The sequence below is a fragment of the Carcharhinus amblyrhynchos genome, chromosome 1 (assembly GCF_965287045.1).
Source record: "Carcharhinus amblyrhynchos chromosome 1, sCarAmb.v2.hapA, whole genome shotgun sequence".
Lineage (NCBI taxonomy): Eukaryota > Metazoa > Chordata > Chondrichthyes > Carcharhiniformes > Carcharhinidae > Carcharhinus > Carcharhinus amblyrhynchos.
In genome coordinates, this window is record NC_137324.1 from 176,511,183 (window position 1) to 176,524,622 (window position 13,440).

The 13,440-nt window shown below is 44.8% G+C and overlaps 1 long non-coding RNA gene across 1 annotated transcript in view; it reads left to right on the forward strand.

Moving 5' to 3' along the window:
- Positions 1-13,440, forward strand: part of LOC145350860 (uncharacterized) — a 73,808-nt gene that overhangs the window by 55,741 nt on the left and 4,627 nt on the right. The window lies entirely within an intron of this gene.

Sequence of the window (13,440 nt, forward strand, 5' to 3'; positions counted from 1 at the left end):
GTTTTGACAGTAACTTCATTGCTGTGTTAATGTAAGCCTACTGGGTGACGCTAATAAATAAACTTTAAAAAGTTAAAGATTTAGGACGTGCTAGTTCTCTGGTTCAAGGTGATGATGCACTGAGAGGAAAAGAATGATTCATTCAATTGCAAGGGGTTTTCCATTAAGGAAGGTTTTTTTGTAAAGTAATCACAATGCCAGTGGAATATTGATGTAGTTGAACGATGGCTCACTGTCTCGAATCGAGCATTTAAGACAGAGATGAGGAGAAATTTCTTCAATTTCATTGGCAATCGCTAATCCAGGAGAGGTAGCTGCTCAGTCATTTATCCTGGGTATGAGCGGACACATAGAAACTAGAAGCAGGGGTAGGCCATTTGGCCCTTCGAGCCTGCTGCACCATTCATTTTGATCATGGCTGACCATCAAATTCAATATCCTGATCCCTCCCCTTCCCCTCATATCCCTCGATCCCTTCAGCCCCAAGACTTATATCCAATTCCTTCTTGAAATCACACAACGCTTTGGTCTCAACTACTTTCTGTGGGAGTGAATTCCACACACTCCCCATCCTCTAGGTGAAGAAATTTCTCCTCACCTCAGTCCGAGAAGATTTACCCCTTATCCTCAGACCCTCAGTTCTGGACTCCCAATCACTTGGAACATTCTTTCTGAATCTACCCTGTCTAACCCTATTAGAATTTTATCAGATTCTATGAGATCCCTTCTCACTCTTCTAAACTCCAATAAAGGTAATCATTAGTCTCTCATCCCATGACGGTCCTGCCATCCCAGTATTCAGCCTGGTAAATCTTTGCTGCCCTCCATTTAAAGCAAGAATTTTCTTGGAGAAGTGAAGTAGGTTGGGCCTGTACTCTTTGGAGATTAGAAGAATAAGAGGCGACCTTGTTGTGACTCATCGGATTCTCAGGGGGGTTGTCAGGGTAGATGCTGAAAGTTTGTTTTGTTTTGTGGAAGAGTTTGGAGCAGTGGGTGTAACTTCAGGGGTCACCCTGATCCCCAAGACTCACAAATAGATGAGTTCAGCAGGGGTCAGTTTACATCAGCTAATGTAGAGTTTAATTGATTGACATCTTTATGAGGTTATCATAAATTATTATTTCTTTAATCTGTTTCGATACCCAAAGAAAGGAATTACATTTTTAGACTAATATTACCAAGAAGAATTCATTAATATTACCCCAAACAGATAGAAAATGGAATGTCTTTTGATCAACTAAATGTGGAGAGAAAATAACCTGGAAAAATACATTCAGAACAAGTTAATAAGGTTTATTTATTAATGTCACAAGTAGACTTACACTAACAAGACAATGAACTTGCTGTGAAAATCCCCTAGTTGCCACCCTGGTGCCTGTTCGGGTACACTGAGGGAGAATTTAGCATGGCCAATGCATCGAACCAGCACATCTTTCAGACTGTGGGAGGAAACCTGAGCACCCGGAAGAGATCCGTGTAGACATGGGGAGAATGTGCAGATTCCACACAGACAGTGACCCAAACCGGGAATTGAACCAGGATCCCTGGCACTGTGAGGCAGCAACGTGCCACACATGGTGCCAGTGTGCCATCCATGGTGAATAATCTGTCATTATTTGGCTCAATGTAAAATGTTATGCACCTAGATAGGGTACAGAATAGGTCACCTTGCTTAAAGAGGGACCTATTTGCATTGGAAGCAGCTCAGAGAAGGTTATCAGGTTAGCTAGGGTTTCCTGCTGGCAATGTGTCTCTGGCAATAACGTCACTGGTTTTCTGTGCGTGCATGGGATAAGTATTAGTGGTCATCTTGCCCAGCCACCTTGCTTTGGCAGGAGACACAGTGTGACAAAGAAGGGGCCTCCCACTGAAGATAGAAGTGAAGATGACCCTCAATGTGGTCATTCCTGTGTAGCTGACCAATTCTGTTTGCTGTCTCAATTACTACTAACTCAACATTGGTTCATATTTTTATTAAACTTGCAGTTCTATTGCATATGAATAAAAAAAAATTTTTAAAACAATGAATGATATATCTTTCTCCCATGGTTTCCAATTACTTTGACACATTCCTGAAGGTTTCCCCACCTGGCCTCCAGCATCTCCTCCTCCTCCCCAACAGCCCCTCGCAAAACATTCCCGCCAACAGTTACCCAACCAGTTGCTGGCCAATCAGAAAGCAAATGTATGCTTTACAAATCTGATTGGATGATCTTTGATGGTCTGTTCATAAAGCCTCTTCATTTCTTTGCACATGCTTAAGTTTAAAGTTTATTAGAACATAAGAACATAAGAAATAGGAGCAGGAGTAGGCCATCCAGCCCTTCGAGCCTGCCCCGCCATTCAATAAGATCATGGCTGATCTGTCGCTGCTCAGTTCCACTTTCCCGCTTTCTCCCCATAACCCTTAATCCCCTCGTTTATCAAAAACCCATCAACCCGCGTCTTAAAAATATTTAGCGAGGCAGCCTCCACCACTTCAACGGGCAGAGAATTCCAGAGATTCACCACCCTTTGAGTGAAGAAGTTCCTCCTCAACTCCGTTCTAAACCGCCCCCCTTTTATCTTGAGGCTGTGCCCCCTAGTCCTACTGTCTTTTTTGAGCGGGAAGAGTCTCTCCACCTCTATCCTATCCATCCCATTCATCATCTTATACGTCTCAATGAGATCTCCCCTCATTCTTCTAAACTCTAACGAGTACAAGCCTAGTTTATTCAGCCTCTGCTCATAGCTCAACCCCCTCAACTGTCATAAGTCAGCTAACATTCACACTGCAATGAAGTTACTGTGAAAATCCTCTAGTCACCACACTGGCGCCTGTTCGGGTACACTGAGGGAGAATTTAGCGTGGGTTATGCACGCTAACCAGCATGTTTTTTGGACTGTGGGAGGAAACCCACGTAGACATGGGGAGAACATGCAATCTCCATCCAGGCAGCGACCCAGGAATCGAACCCTGTTCCCTAGCGCTGTGAGAATAACAGCTAAAGTATTCTTTTGAATGCTGATAATTTTTCTTTCTGTTTTGCCCTCAGCAGTTTCCTGAAAATGAGTCTTTAGTTTACAGAGGGAGACTCCAGGGCATTCACATGTTGGCAACTCAACTCCTCTTCCATCTCCCGCTCTCGAATGACTTGCCTTTGTCTCTGATTGTAGTTTTGCTTTCCTGTCCCTCTCTTGCTCGCATGCCCACCGGCTCCCCGCATTTCCTTATGTCTATTCCTCATACAGTCTGCAGGAGAAAAAAAATAACAGATGCTGCCCTTTCACAACAAGTCGATGTGACTATGCTGTGATCTGGTTAAAGTTGCCATGGCAACAATTGTCGGCATAGCTGTAAAGATTCTCCTGAAAAACATGAGATGTCCGCAAAGTTACTGAAACTCACCTTATCCTTGGATATTTCCCCTGTCAAATGGGGAGTCGATGGCCGAGTGGTATTATCGCTAGATTTATTAATCCAGAAACTCAGCTAATGTTCCGGAGAGCCTGGGTTCGAATCCCGCCACGGCAGAGGGTGGAATTTGAATTCAATAAAAAATATCTGGAATTAAGAATCTACTGATGACCATGAAACGATTGGTAGGAAAAACTCTTCTGGTTCGTTAATGTCCTTTAGGGAAGGAAATCCGCTGTCCTTACCTGATCTGGCCTACATGTGCCTCCAGAGCCACTGCAATGGGGTTCACTCTCAACTGCCCTTTGAACAAGGGCAACTAGGGATGGGCAATAAATGCTGGCCAGCCAGCGATGCCCATGTCCCACAAATGAATGAAAAAAAAGGTCATCCAGAAATTCAGCTAATGTTCTGGGGACCTGGCTTCGAATCCCACCACAGCAGATGATGGAATTTGAATTCAATAAAAAATATTTAATAGAAAATATTGGAGTTTAGAAGGATGAGGGGAGATCTTACAGAGACGTAGAAGATAATGAAGGGGATGGATAGGGTAGAGGTAGAGAGATTCTTCCCGCTTAGAAAGGACAGCAGGACTAGAGGGCACAGCCTCAAGAATGGGGGGGGTGCAGTTTAGATCGGAGTTGAGGAGGAACTTCTTCACTCAAAGGGTGGTGAATCTCTGGAATTCTCTGCCCGTTGAAGTGGAGGCTGCCTCACTGAATATATTTAACTCACAGGTAGATAGGTTTTTGGTAGACAAGGGGATTAAGGGTTATGGGGAGAAAGCGGGAAAGTGGAACTGAGCCACTTCAGATCAGCCATGATCTTATTGAATGGCGGGGACAGGCTTGAAGGGCTAGATGGCCTACTCCTGCTCCTATTTCTTATGTTCTTATATCTGAAATTAAAAATCTACTGATTGTCAATTGTCGGAAAAACCCATCTGGCTCACTAATGTCCTTTAGGGAAGGAAATCTGCTGTCCTTACCTGGTCTGGCCTATGTGTGACTCCAGAGCCACAGCAATGGGGTTCACTCTCAACTGCCCTTTAAACAAGGGCAACAAGGGATGGGCTATAAGTGCTGGCCAGCCAGCGACGCCCATGTCCCGCTAATGAATAAAAAAACCCTCCAGATCAGCCTCCAATACACAAGGATCATTAAGACCAAAGGGCTCAGTGCACAGTCAGGTTTTTCCCGGATCCCGAGCAATGTTTTTCCCGCCAGCTTTAAACCATTTCCTCTTCAAAATCAGTGCATGAAACTGCTTGGGGAGAACCGTCAACAGTCAATCACTTTGCCTTCGATTTTTCTTTATTTTCACGTCTCATTTGCTTGCTTGTGCTTTCATCCTTCCACTTTCCTTCCTTGATTTATTCATTGTCATCATAAAAAAGAGCAACAGAGATAATTCCGCCTTTAAGATCATTGAGTTCGGAAAGTGAAATCCATCCTCACTGGGGGGAAAAAAATGCTAAGATGGGAAATAATGCCTGGAACTGCGAATGTGGACATAGAGAGTGGTGATGATGCAATCATAAACTCTAAAAACCCAAGCGCTAAACAAAGAGAACAAAGATCAAAGAAAATTACAGCACAGGAACAGGCCCTTCAGCCCTCCAAGCCTGCACCGACCATGTTGCCCAACTTAACTAAAACCCCCTACCCTTCCAGGGACCATATCCCTCTATTCCCATCCTATTCATGTATTTGTCAAGACACCTCTTAAAATTCACTATCGTATCCACTGCCACTATTTCCCCCAGCAGCAACTTCCAGGCAACCACCACCCTCTGTGGAAAAAACTTGCCTTGTACATCTCCTTTAAAGCTTGCCCCTCGCACCTTAAACCTGCGCCCCCTAGTAATTGACTCTTCCACCCTGGGAAAAAGCTTCTGACCGTCCCATGTTCCTCACTATCTTGTAGGAGAACACTCTAAACTAATATTCTCGAGATGTACATGAGTTCAAAACCCAGCAAGGCAGCGGGGAAATGTAAATTCAATTGAATCAAATCTGGAGTAAAAGGCTAGTCTGAGTAATGGTGACCTTGTAATGAGAGGATTGCCAAAAATTCTCACCTGGTTCCCCAATAATGTCCCTTTAGGGAAGGAAACCCATCACCCTTCCTGATATCGAGCTCCAGACCCAATATTAACCCTGAAAACTGCCCTCTGAAATAGCCCAGCCAGACACCTTAGCTTTATTCAGGGAGGCAGTTCATCACTACCTTCTCAAAGGCATGATGTGGAGATTTTGGCGTTGGAAAGGCGTTCCAATCCTTCTTCACATTCCAGTCTGTAATTACTTTGCGATTGTGTCTCTGTCTATATATGCCGTGTTTGTGAACCTACCTCCACTCACCTGGTGAAGGAGCAGCGCTCCGAGAGCTCACGATTCCAAATAAACCTGTTGGACTTTAACCCAGTATACATGTGACAATAATAAACCAAATCAAAAAATGTTTATGGGTATGAAAATACGCAAAAAAAAATTTAGTAAGACTATTACTCGTTTAGCCAGCATTGCCAACAATGATTGAATGTATTTAGAGAACTTTCTTTGAAAGATCTCCAGTCACCCAATCCAGCCTAAAATCCTTTCCTCACCCAAAGCCCTGAACCTCCAGTATTTTTATAACTAATTAACAAACCTTCGGCAAAAATCAATAAGAAAATAAACTATCATTTTCCAGTAAGCCTCGTTTTCTCTCCGAGGCTGCTCGTTGCAGTATCTTGGAGATTAATCATTGATGTCTGGAGACTCTGGGGCAGTCCTGGAAGGATTGGCAGCCTTACATTCATCTCAAACATTCAAAGAGAAACTTGTCCAGCTACTGATTTCAGCATGGAGTGGGAAATTATAGGTTTGGGTTACATGATGAAAAACGGCACTACATATTCAACAGCGTCATTGTCTCAATGTTCAGGACTGGTTGCATTTGGTCTGTTTGTAACGTAACAGAGAATGAGAGCGGAATCTCAGGAATTAATCTCTCAGCACTGAGATACTCTGAGAGGGGCAAACTGTTAACTGTCAACTTGACATGTTTATCTGGGAGGTTCACAAAAATGTTGGGACCCGTCATGGAGTCAAAGAGATCTACAGCACAGAAAAAGGCCTATCGGCCCATTGTATCTGCTCCTGTTAAAAACAACCACCTATTCAAATCCCATTTTCCAGCCCAGAGCCTTGTATGATTTGGCATCACAATTGCACATCTAAATATTTCTTAAATGTTAAGAGGGTCTCTGCCTCCACCACCCTTTCAGGCAGTGAGTTCCGGACTCCCACCACACTCTGGGTGAAAAGTACTTTCCTCACATCCCCTCTAAGGCCCCTTAGCTTAAATCTCTGCCCCCAAGTCATTGATACCTCCACAAAGGAGAAACTTTTCTTCCAGTCTTCTCTATCTAGGCTCCTACTGATTTCATATATCTTGGCGGCAGGAAGCTGAATTTGACAACTGAAGATCTAGTTGAGTTATTTTCCTGGACTGTTGGCATTCTTTAGTGACGGAGCGGTGCCCTGTCGCATGGGGAGACTTACAAGGATGTGGCTTCTTGGAGATGGAGCGTTCCATCAGAGCCAGAAGTTCAATGATCCAAGGATATAGGGGCCAGCATCTAAGGCCATTCCTGTAGTCCCAACCCTGCTGCTGGAGGGATTTCCCCTTGAATCATTGAGGCCAGCCTATGTGGCCACAGCAAAAAAAAAGCCCAAATTTCAGCCAGCCCTGTCTCTAAATGGGAGCTCCCTCGTGATTCCCTTATTACATCAGCAATGTCTGTCTTTCCCAACGGTGCAGTCGGGACTGCAGAGCTTCCAGCCCTTGGATTGGGTAGTTGGCATACTGAATTGGTAACCTGATGGCCCTGGGCAATATGGCAGGGTAGTCCCGGCTTGCCCGAGTGTGCCGGCCACCATAATGGTGGCAAAGGTCCTACTCGGCATTTCTGATGGTGTGGCACGGTGGCACAGTTGTTAGCAGTGCTGCCCCACAGTGCCAGGGACCTGGGTTTGATTCCCGGCTTGGTCATTGCCTGTGTGGAGTCTGCACGTTCTCCCCGTATCTGCGTGGGTTTCCTCCAGGTGCTCCGGTTTCCTCCCACACTCCAAAGATGTGCGGGTTTGGCAGATTGACCATGCTAAATTGTCCCTTAATTTCAGGGGGACCAGCCAGGGTAGATGCATGGCGTTATGCGGGGCCTGGGTGGGATTGTAGTCATTGTAGACACAATGGGCTGAATGGTCCAGAGGGGGTTGGCAAAAATAATCCCTGCAATGAAGAGCTTGTCGTATGAGAAATGGTTGAGGATGTTGGGTCTGTACTTGTTGGAATTTAGAAGGATGGGGGGGGTGGGGGAATCTTATTGAAACTTACAGGATCCTGTGAGGCCTGGATAGAGCGGACGTGGAGAAGATGTTTCCACTCGTAGGAAAATCTAGAAGCAGGGGGCACAACCTCAGGCTAAAGGGACGATCCTTTAAAACAGAGATGAGGAGGAGTTTCTTCAGCCAGAGAGTGGGGAATCTGTGGAACTCTTTGCCACAGAAGGCTGTGGAGGCCGGGTCATTGAGTGTCTTTAAGACATAGATAGGTTCTTGATTAATAAGGAGATCAGGGGTTATGGGAAAAAGGCAGGAGAATGGGAATGAGAAAATATCAGCCATGATTGAATGGCAGAGCAGACTCGATGGGCCGAGTGGCCGAATTCTGCTCCTATGTCTTATGGTCTTATGGAATGGCCTCCAGCTGCACTGTGGGATTCACTCCCTCCTGTACTGGAAGTTCAGCTTTGATTTATTCCCAATTCCACAGAGGGGCTTGGTTACAAATCCTTCTGATTCAGAGACAAGAGGAGTGTTAACAAGTGAAACCAAGTTGTTATAGAATCGACAGCAAAAATATTCCTTGCTGTGAGAATCAAACATCTGAGGCAATAGTTTCCGTCTGTTTGCACGGAATCATTCAGCACAATTCCCTCAAAATTGGATGAACCGGTGCAATGGATTGTGAAATATTAAATGCAAATCATGCTCAGCGAGGATAAAGTGAGTTTGTTTGCCATTAGTTTAATGAACATCGTGCTGCAAACAAGCCTCACCTGTAACACTGACCACAGCCCCCAGATTAAAATAATCAGAGCTGCAAACTGTCAATCAGTATGTAAATAGCTCCTTTTATTTAGAAAAAGACAGTCATTTCCTTTTAGTGGCTTACTCACAGGTGCTGCCTCCCCACTGATTAAAGCGCTCATTTTTAGTGACAAACCCTTTTCTCGTTTCATTAATCAAGTTACACAAGCTCTGGTGGCACAGCGGTTCAGCTCTGCTGCCTCACAGTGTCTCAGGGACCTGGGTTCGATTCCTGGCTTGGGCCGCCGTCTGTGCAGAGTCTGCGCGTTCTCCCCGTGTCTGCGTGGGTTTCCTCCGGGCGCTCTGGTTTCCTCCCACAGTCTGAAAGACATGCAGGTTAGTTGCATTGACCCGAACAGGTGTCGGAGTGTGGCGACTAAGGGAATTTCACTCCATTGCAGCCTTACTTGTAATTAGTGAATAATTTAACTTATAGTTATGTGGAGGATTGTATTTTTTAAAAGCAAACTTTTACAAGAATCTGTTTGAAAGCTTTGCTCGATTGCGTTGTCTCTTGGCAAACTGTCTACTCATCGACATGTTGATGAGTTTGAGTGGAGACATGAGAAAAAAAAACACTCCTCTATACTGGTATTATTGTGAGAACCATTTGGGGAAAATTCTGAGATCCGCATTAACTCCGCAATCATACGTGTATGTATGAGAAAATGAATTGCATTCACATTGCGGAAAATGGGAGTGTTTCTGGAGTAAATATTGGGTTCTGTGTTATTCAGGTGAAGGAATTGAGGAGGGTTTAATAATGAAAATATTGCTCCCTAAGTGACGATGAGCTCTCATGCCTGCCCTCTCAAAAACATTACTGAAGAATCATTGTTGGCACATTCTGGCAGGCTCGCTCGTCTCACAATTCAACAGGAAAGAAAGATGTACTCACAGCTCGGTGAGAGAACCCGCAGTTACATCGAAGCAGGAAAGGAGCTCAGTGTCTGAGGGCAAAGCGGAGATGGTTGGGGGGGGCGGGGGTCGAGTGCGAAGATTGCAAAGACAGGTTCAGCCAAGTGCAAAACTGCACCCACTGGTACTGCAGAAGCTGAAAGCTCAAATTAGAGCAAATGCACCTCGCCTCTTGTCCGTGCTTGGGTGGGCCATGCGGAGCGCACAGTGTCCACCAGCTTTCCTCCACGAGGAAAGGGCAGGAGAGGGCAGTAAGGGAAAGACAGCACTTGCATTTAACCTTACACAATTTCAACATGTACCAAAAACAGAAACTGCTAAAAAACAGAACTCAGCGGGTCTGACTGCATCTGTGGAGACAGCGCAGAACTGCTCTGATTTGATTTATTATTGTCACATGTATTAACATACAATGAAAAATATTGTTTCTTGGACAATACACAGCCAAAACATACCGTTCATAGAGAAGGAAAGGAGAGAGTGCAGAATGTAGTGTTACAGTCATAGTTAGGGTGTAGAGAAAGATCAACCTAATGCGAGGTAGGTCCATTCAGAAGTCTGACAGCAGCAGGGAAGAAGCTGTTCTTCAGTCGGTTGGTGTGTGACCTCAGACTTTTGTATCTTTTTCCTGATGGAAGAAGGTGGGAGAATGTCCGGGGTGTGTGGGGTCCTTAATTATGTTGGCTTCTTTTCCAAGGCAGCGGGAAGTATAGACAGAGTCAGTAGCTGGGAGGCTGGTTTGTGTGGTGGACTTGGCTTTATTCTCTGACGAAGGGACATCCAGGCTCGAAACGTTGGCTCTATTCTCTCTCCACAGAGGCTGTCAGACCTTTCAGCATTTCCTGTTTTTGTTTCAGATTCCAGCATCTGCAGTATCTGATTTGATTTGATTTGATTTATTATTGTCACATGTATCAGCATACAGTAAAAAGTATTGTTTCTTGCACGATATACAAAACATACCATCCATAGAGAAGGAAAGGAGAGAGTAAGAACGTAGCGTTACGGTCATAGCTAGGGTGCGGAGAAAGATCAACTTAATGTGAGGTAGGTCCATTCAAAAGTCTGACGGCAGCAGGGAAGAAGCTGTTCTTGAGTCGGCTGGTACTGACTTTTTGCTTTAATTCAAGGTGTCCCAATTCACTTTGTAGCCAATTAAATAAGAACATAAGAACATAAGAAATAGGAGCAGGAGTAGGCCATCCAGCCCTTCGAGCCTGCCCCGCCATTCAATAAGATCATGGCTGATCTGTCGTGGCTCAGTTCCACATTCCCGCCCTCTCCCCATAACCCTTAATCCCCTCTCTTATCAAAAACCCATCAACCCGCGTCTTAAAAATATTTAGCGAGGCAGCCTCCACCACTTCAACGGGCAGAGAATTCCAGAGATTCACCACCCTTTGAGTGAAGAAGTTCCTCCTCAACTCCATTCTAAACCGCCCCCCCTTTATCTTTATCAAAAAATATTTATCAAAAAGTATTTATCAAAAAATACTTTTTAAAGTATGGTTACGTGTTGGAATGTAGGAAACATGGCAACCAATTTGCGCACAGCAAGATCTCACAGCCATCAACGTGATAATGACCAAACAATCTCAACTAATTTGCTTCTTCAGTGTGTGATTCTGATCAAGGGATAAATGTTGAGGACACTGTAGACGGTTATTATTATTTCAGTTGATAAGTGTGCTTTGTGATTTCCCAGTGCTTTCAATGTCTGTGAGTTTGCCCCACTGTTTGATGGCACTGGGGAAATCAATAATTCCTAATGGTTTCAATTAAGAAAAGACAATATAAAGGATGGAGTAACTTCTGCAAAAATAATGAAAAGTGATCCAGGATTTAATTTATTGATTGTACAATAGATCAATGTGGCACAGCAGAGAGGGAGTGATGTTCCCAATACATACATCACTACTTAAATATTTGTAACCAATTTGCAACTTAATACATATGGACAAACCATTCACCTTTAAGCTAGGAAACCAATGTACCTTATCAACTTATAGTGGAAAATAAGATTTCACCTTTCCACATTCACCACTGATGCATAAATGCATGAAGTGTTTAAATAAGGTATTTCACATTCTACCTGATAGATTCCCTGCTCCTTCCTCACATTGTTTAAAGTTAAAGTTTATTTATTAGTGTCACAAGCAGGCTTACATTAACATTGCAATGAAGCCACACTCCGGCACCTGTTCGGATACACTGAGGGAGAATGTAGCACAGCCAATGCACCCTAACCAGCGCGTCTTTCCAACTGTGGGAGGAAACCTGAGCACCCGGAGGAAACCCACGCAGACACGGGGAGAACGTGCAGACTCTACACAGACAGTGACCCAAGCCGGGAATCGAACCCGGGTCCCTGGCGCTGTGAGGCAGCAGTGCCAATGTGCCACTGTGCCGTTCCATTGAACATAGCTGGAATCTGAAGATTGGGACAAATCATAAAGCCCAAATGTTTCAATATAAATTTAAATTGATTTGTTAGCAATTATTTGCAAATGTAGTACCGTTGTTTAAGGGTCAGAGGGATAACCCAGGGAATTATAGGCCGGTGAGCTTGACTTCAGTTATAGGCAAGCTAATGGAGAGGATCATCAAGGACAGGATGTATGAACATCTGGAGCGCTGCAATCTGATCAGGGATACGCAGCATGGCTTCGTTACAGGGAGGTCGTGCCTTACGAATCTAGTGGAATTTTTTGAAGAGGTGACAAAAACGGTTGACGAAGGACAAGCCGTTGATGTCGTCTATATGGATTTCAGTAAGGCGTTTGACAAGGTCCCTCATGGTAGGCTGATAGAAAAGGTGAAGGCTCATGGGATACAAGGCCAGGTATGTAGATGGGTGGAGAACTGGCTTGGGAGGAGGAGACAGCGAGTAGTAGTGGAAGGCTCCTTTTCCAATTGGAGGTCTGTCACCAGTGGTGTGCCGCAGGGCTCGGTACTAGGACCTCTTCTATTTGTGGTATATATTAATGACTTGGAAGAGGGGGTAGGTGGTGTGATCAGCAAATTTGCTGATGACACTAAGATGGTTGGATTGGCAGGTACTGAGGAGCAGTGCCTGGCAATGCAACAGGACATAGACAGGCTGGTAGATTGGGCAGATAGATGGCAAATGGAATTTAATCCGGAGAAATGCGAGGTGATGCACTTTGGCCGGAATAATGTGGAGGGGAGTTATACGATAAAAGGTAGAACTATCCGGAGTATAGATACGCAGAGAGACCTGGGGGTGCAAGTGCACAAGTCCCTGAAGGTGTCGGTGCAGGTGCAGAATGTGATGAGGAAGGCGTATGGTATGTTAGCCTTCATAGGAAGAGGTATAGAATATAAGAGTAGGAGTCTGATGTTGCAGTTGTATAGAACGTTGGTTAGGCCTCACTTGGAGTACTGCGTCCAGTTCTGGTCGCCGTACTACCGGAAGGATGTAGAGATCCTGGAGAGAGTGCAGAGGAGATTTACCAGGATGCTGCCTGGTATGGAAGGGCTGTCTTACGAGGAAAGATTGAATGAACTTGGGCTGTTTTCCCTTGAGAGACGTCGGCTGAGGGGGGATCTAATAGAGGTTTATAAGATTATGAAGGGGATAGATAGAGTAAATGGTGGTAAGCTTTTTCCGCTATTAGAAATGGATAGAACGAGGGTCACGGGCTTAGGGTGAGGGGGCTAGGTATAAGACAAATATTAGAGGGCAGTTTTTCACGCAAAGGGTAGTGGGGGTGTGGAATGCACTGCCGAGTAAGGTGGTGGAAGCAGGCACGCTAGGGTTGTTTAAGAGTCACTTAGACAGCCACATGAGTGGGCTACATATAGGGGGATATAGTAGGCCTTACTAAACATTGTAGGCTTGGGAATACGTTTTGCCTCAGGATGTTACAGTCTTTGCCTGTTTAATAATGAATTTTTTTGTCTCCACAGGCATTTAAGTCCAGCAAGGGGCATGCATGCGGCAGGTTGTAGTGGGCTGCTCTT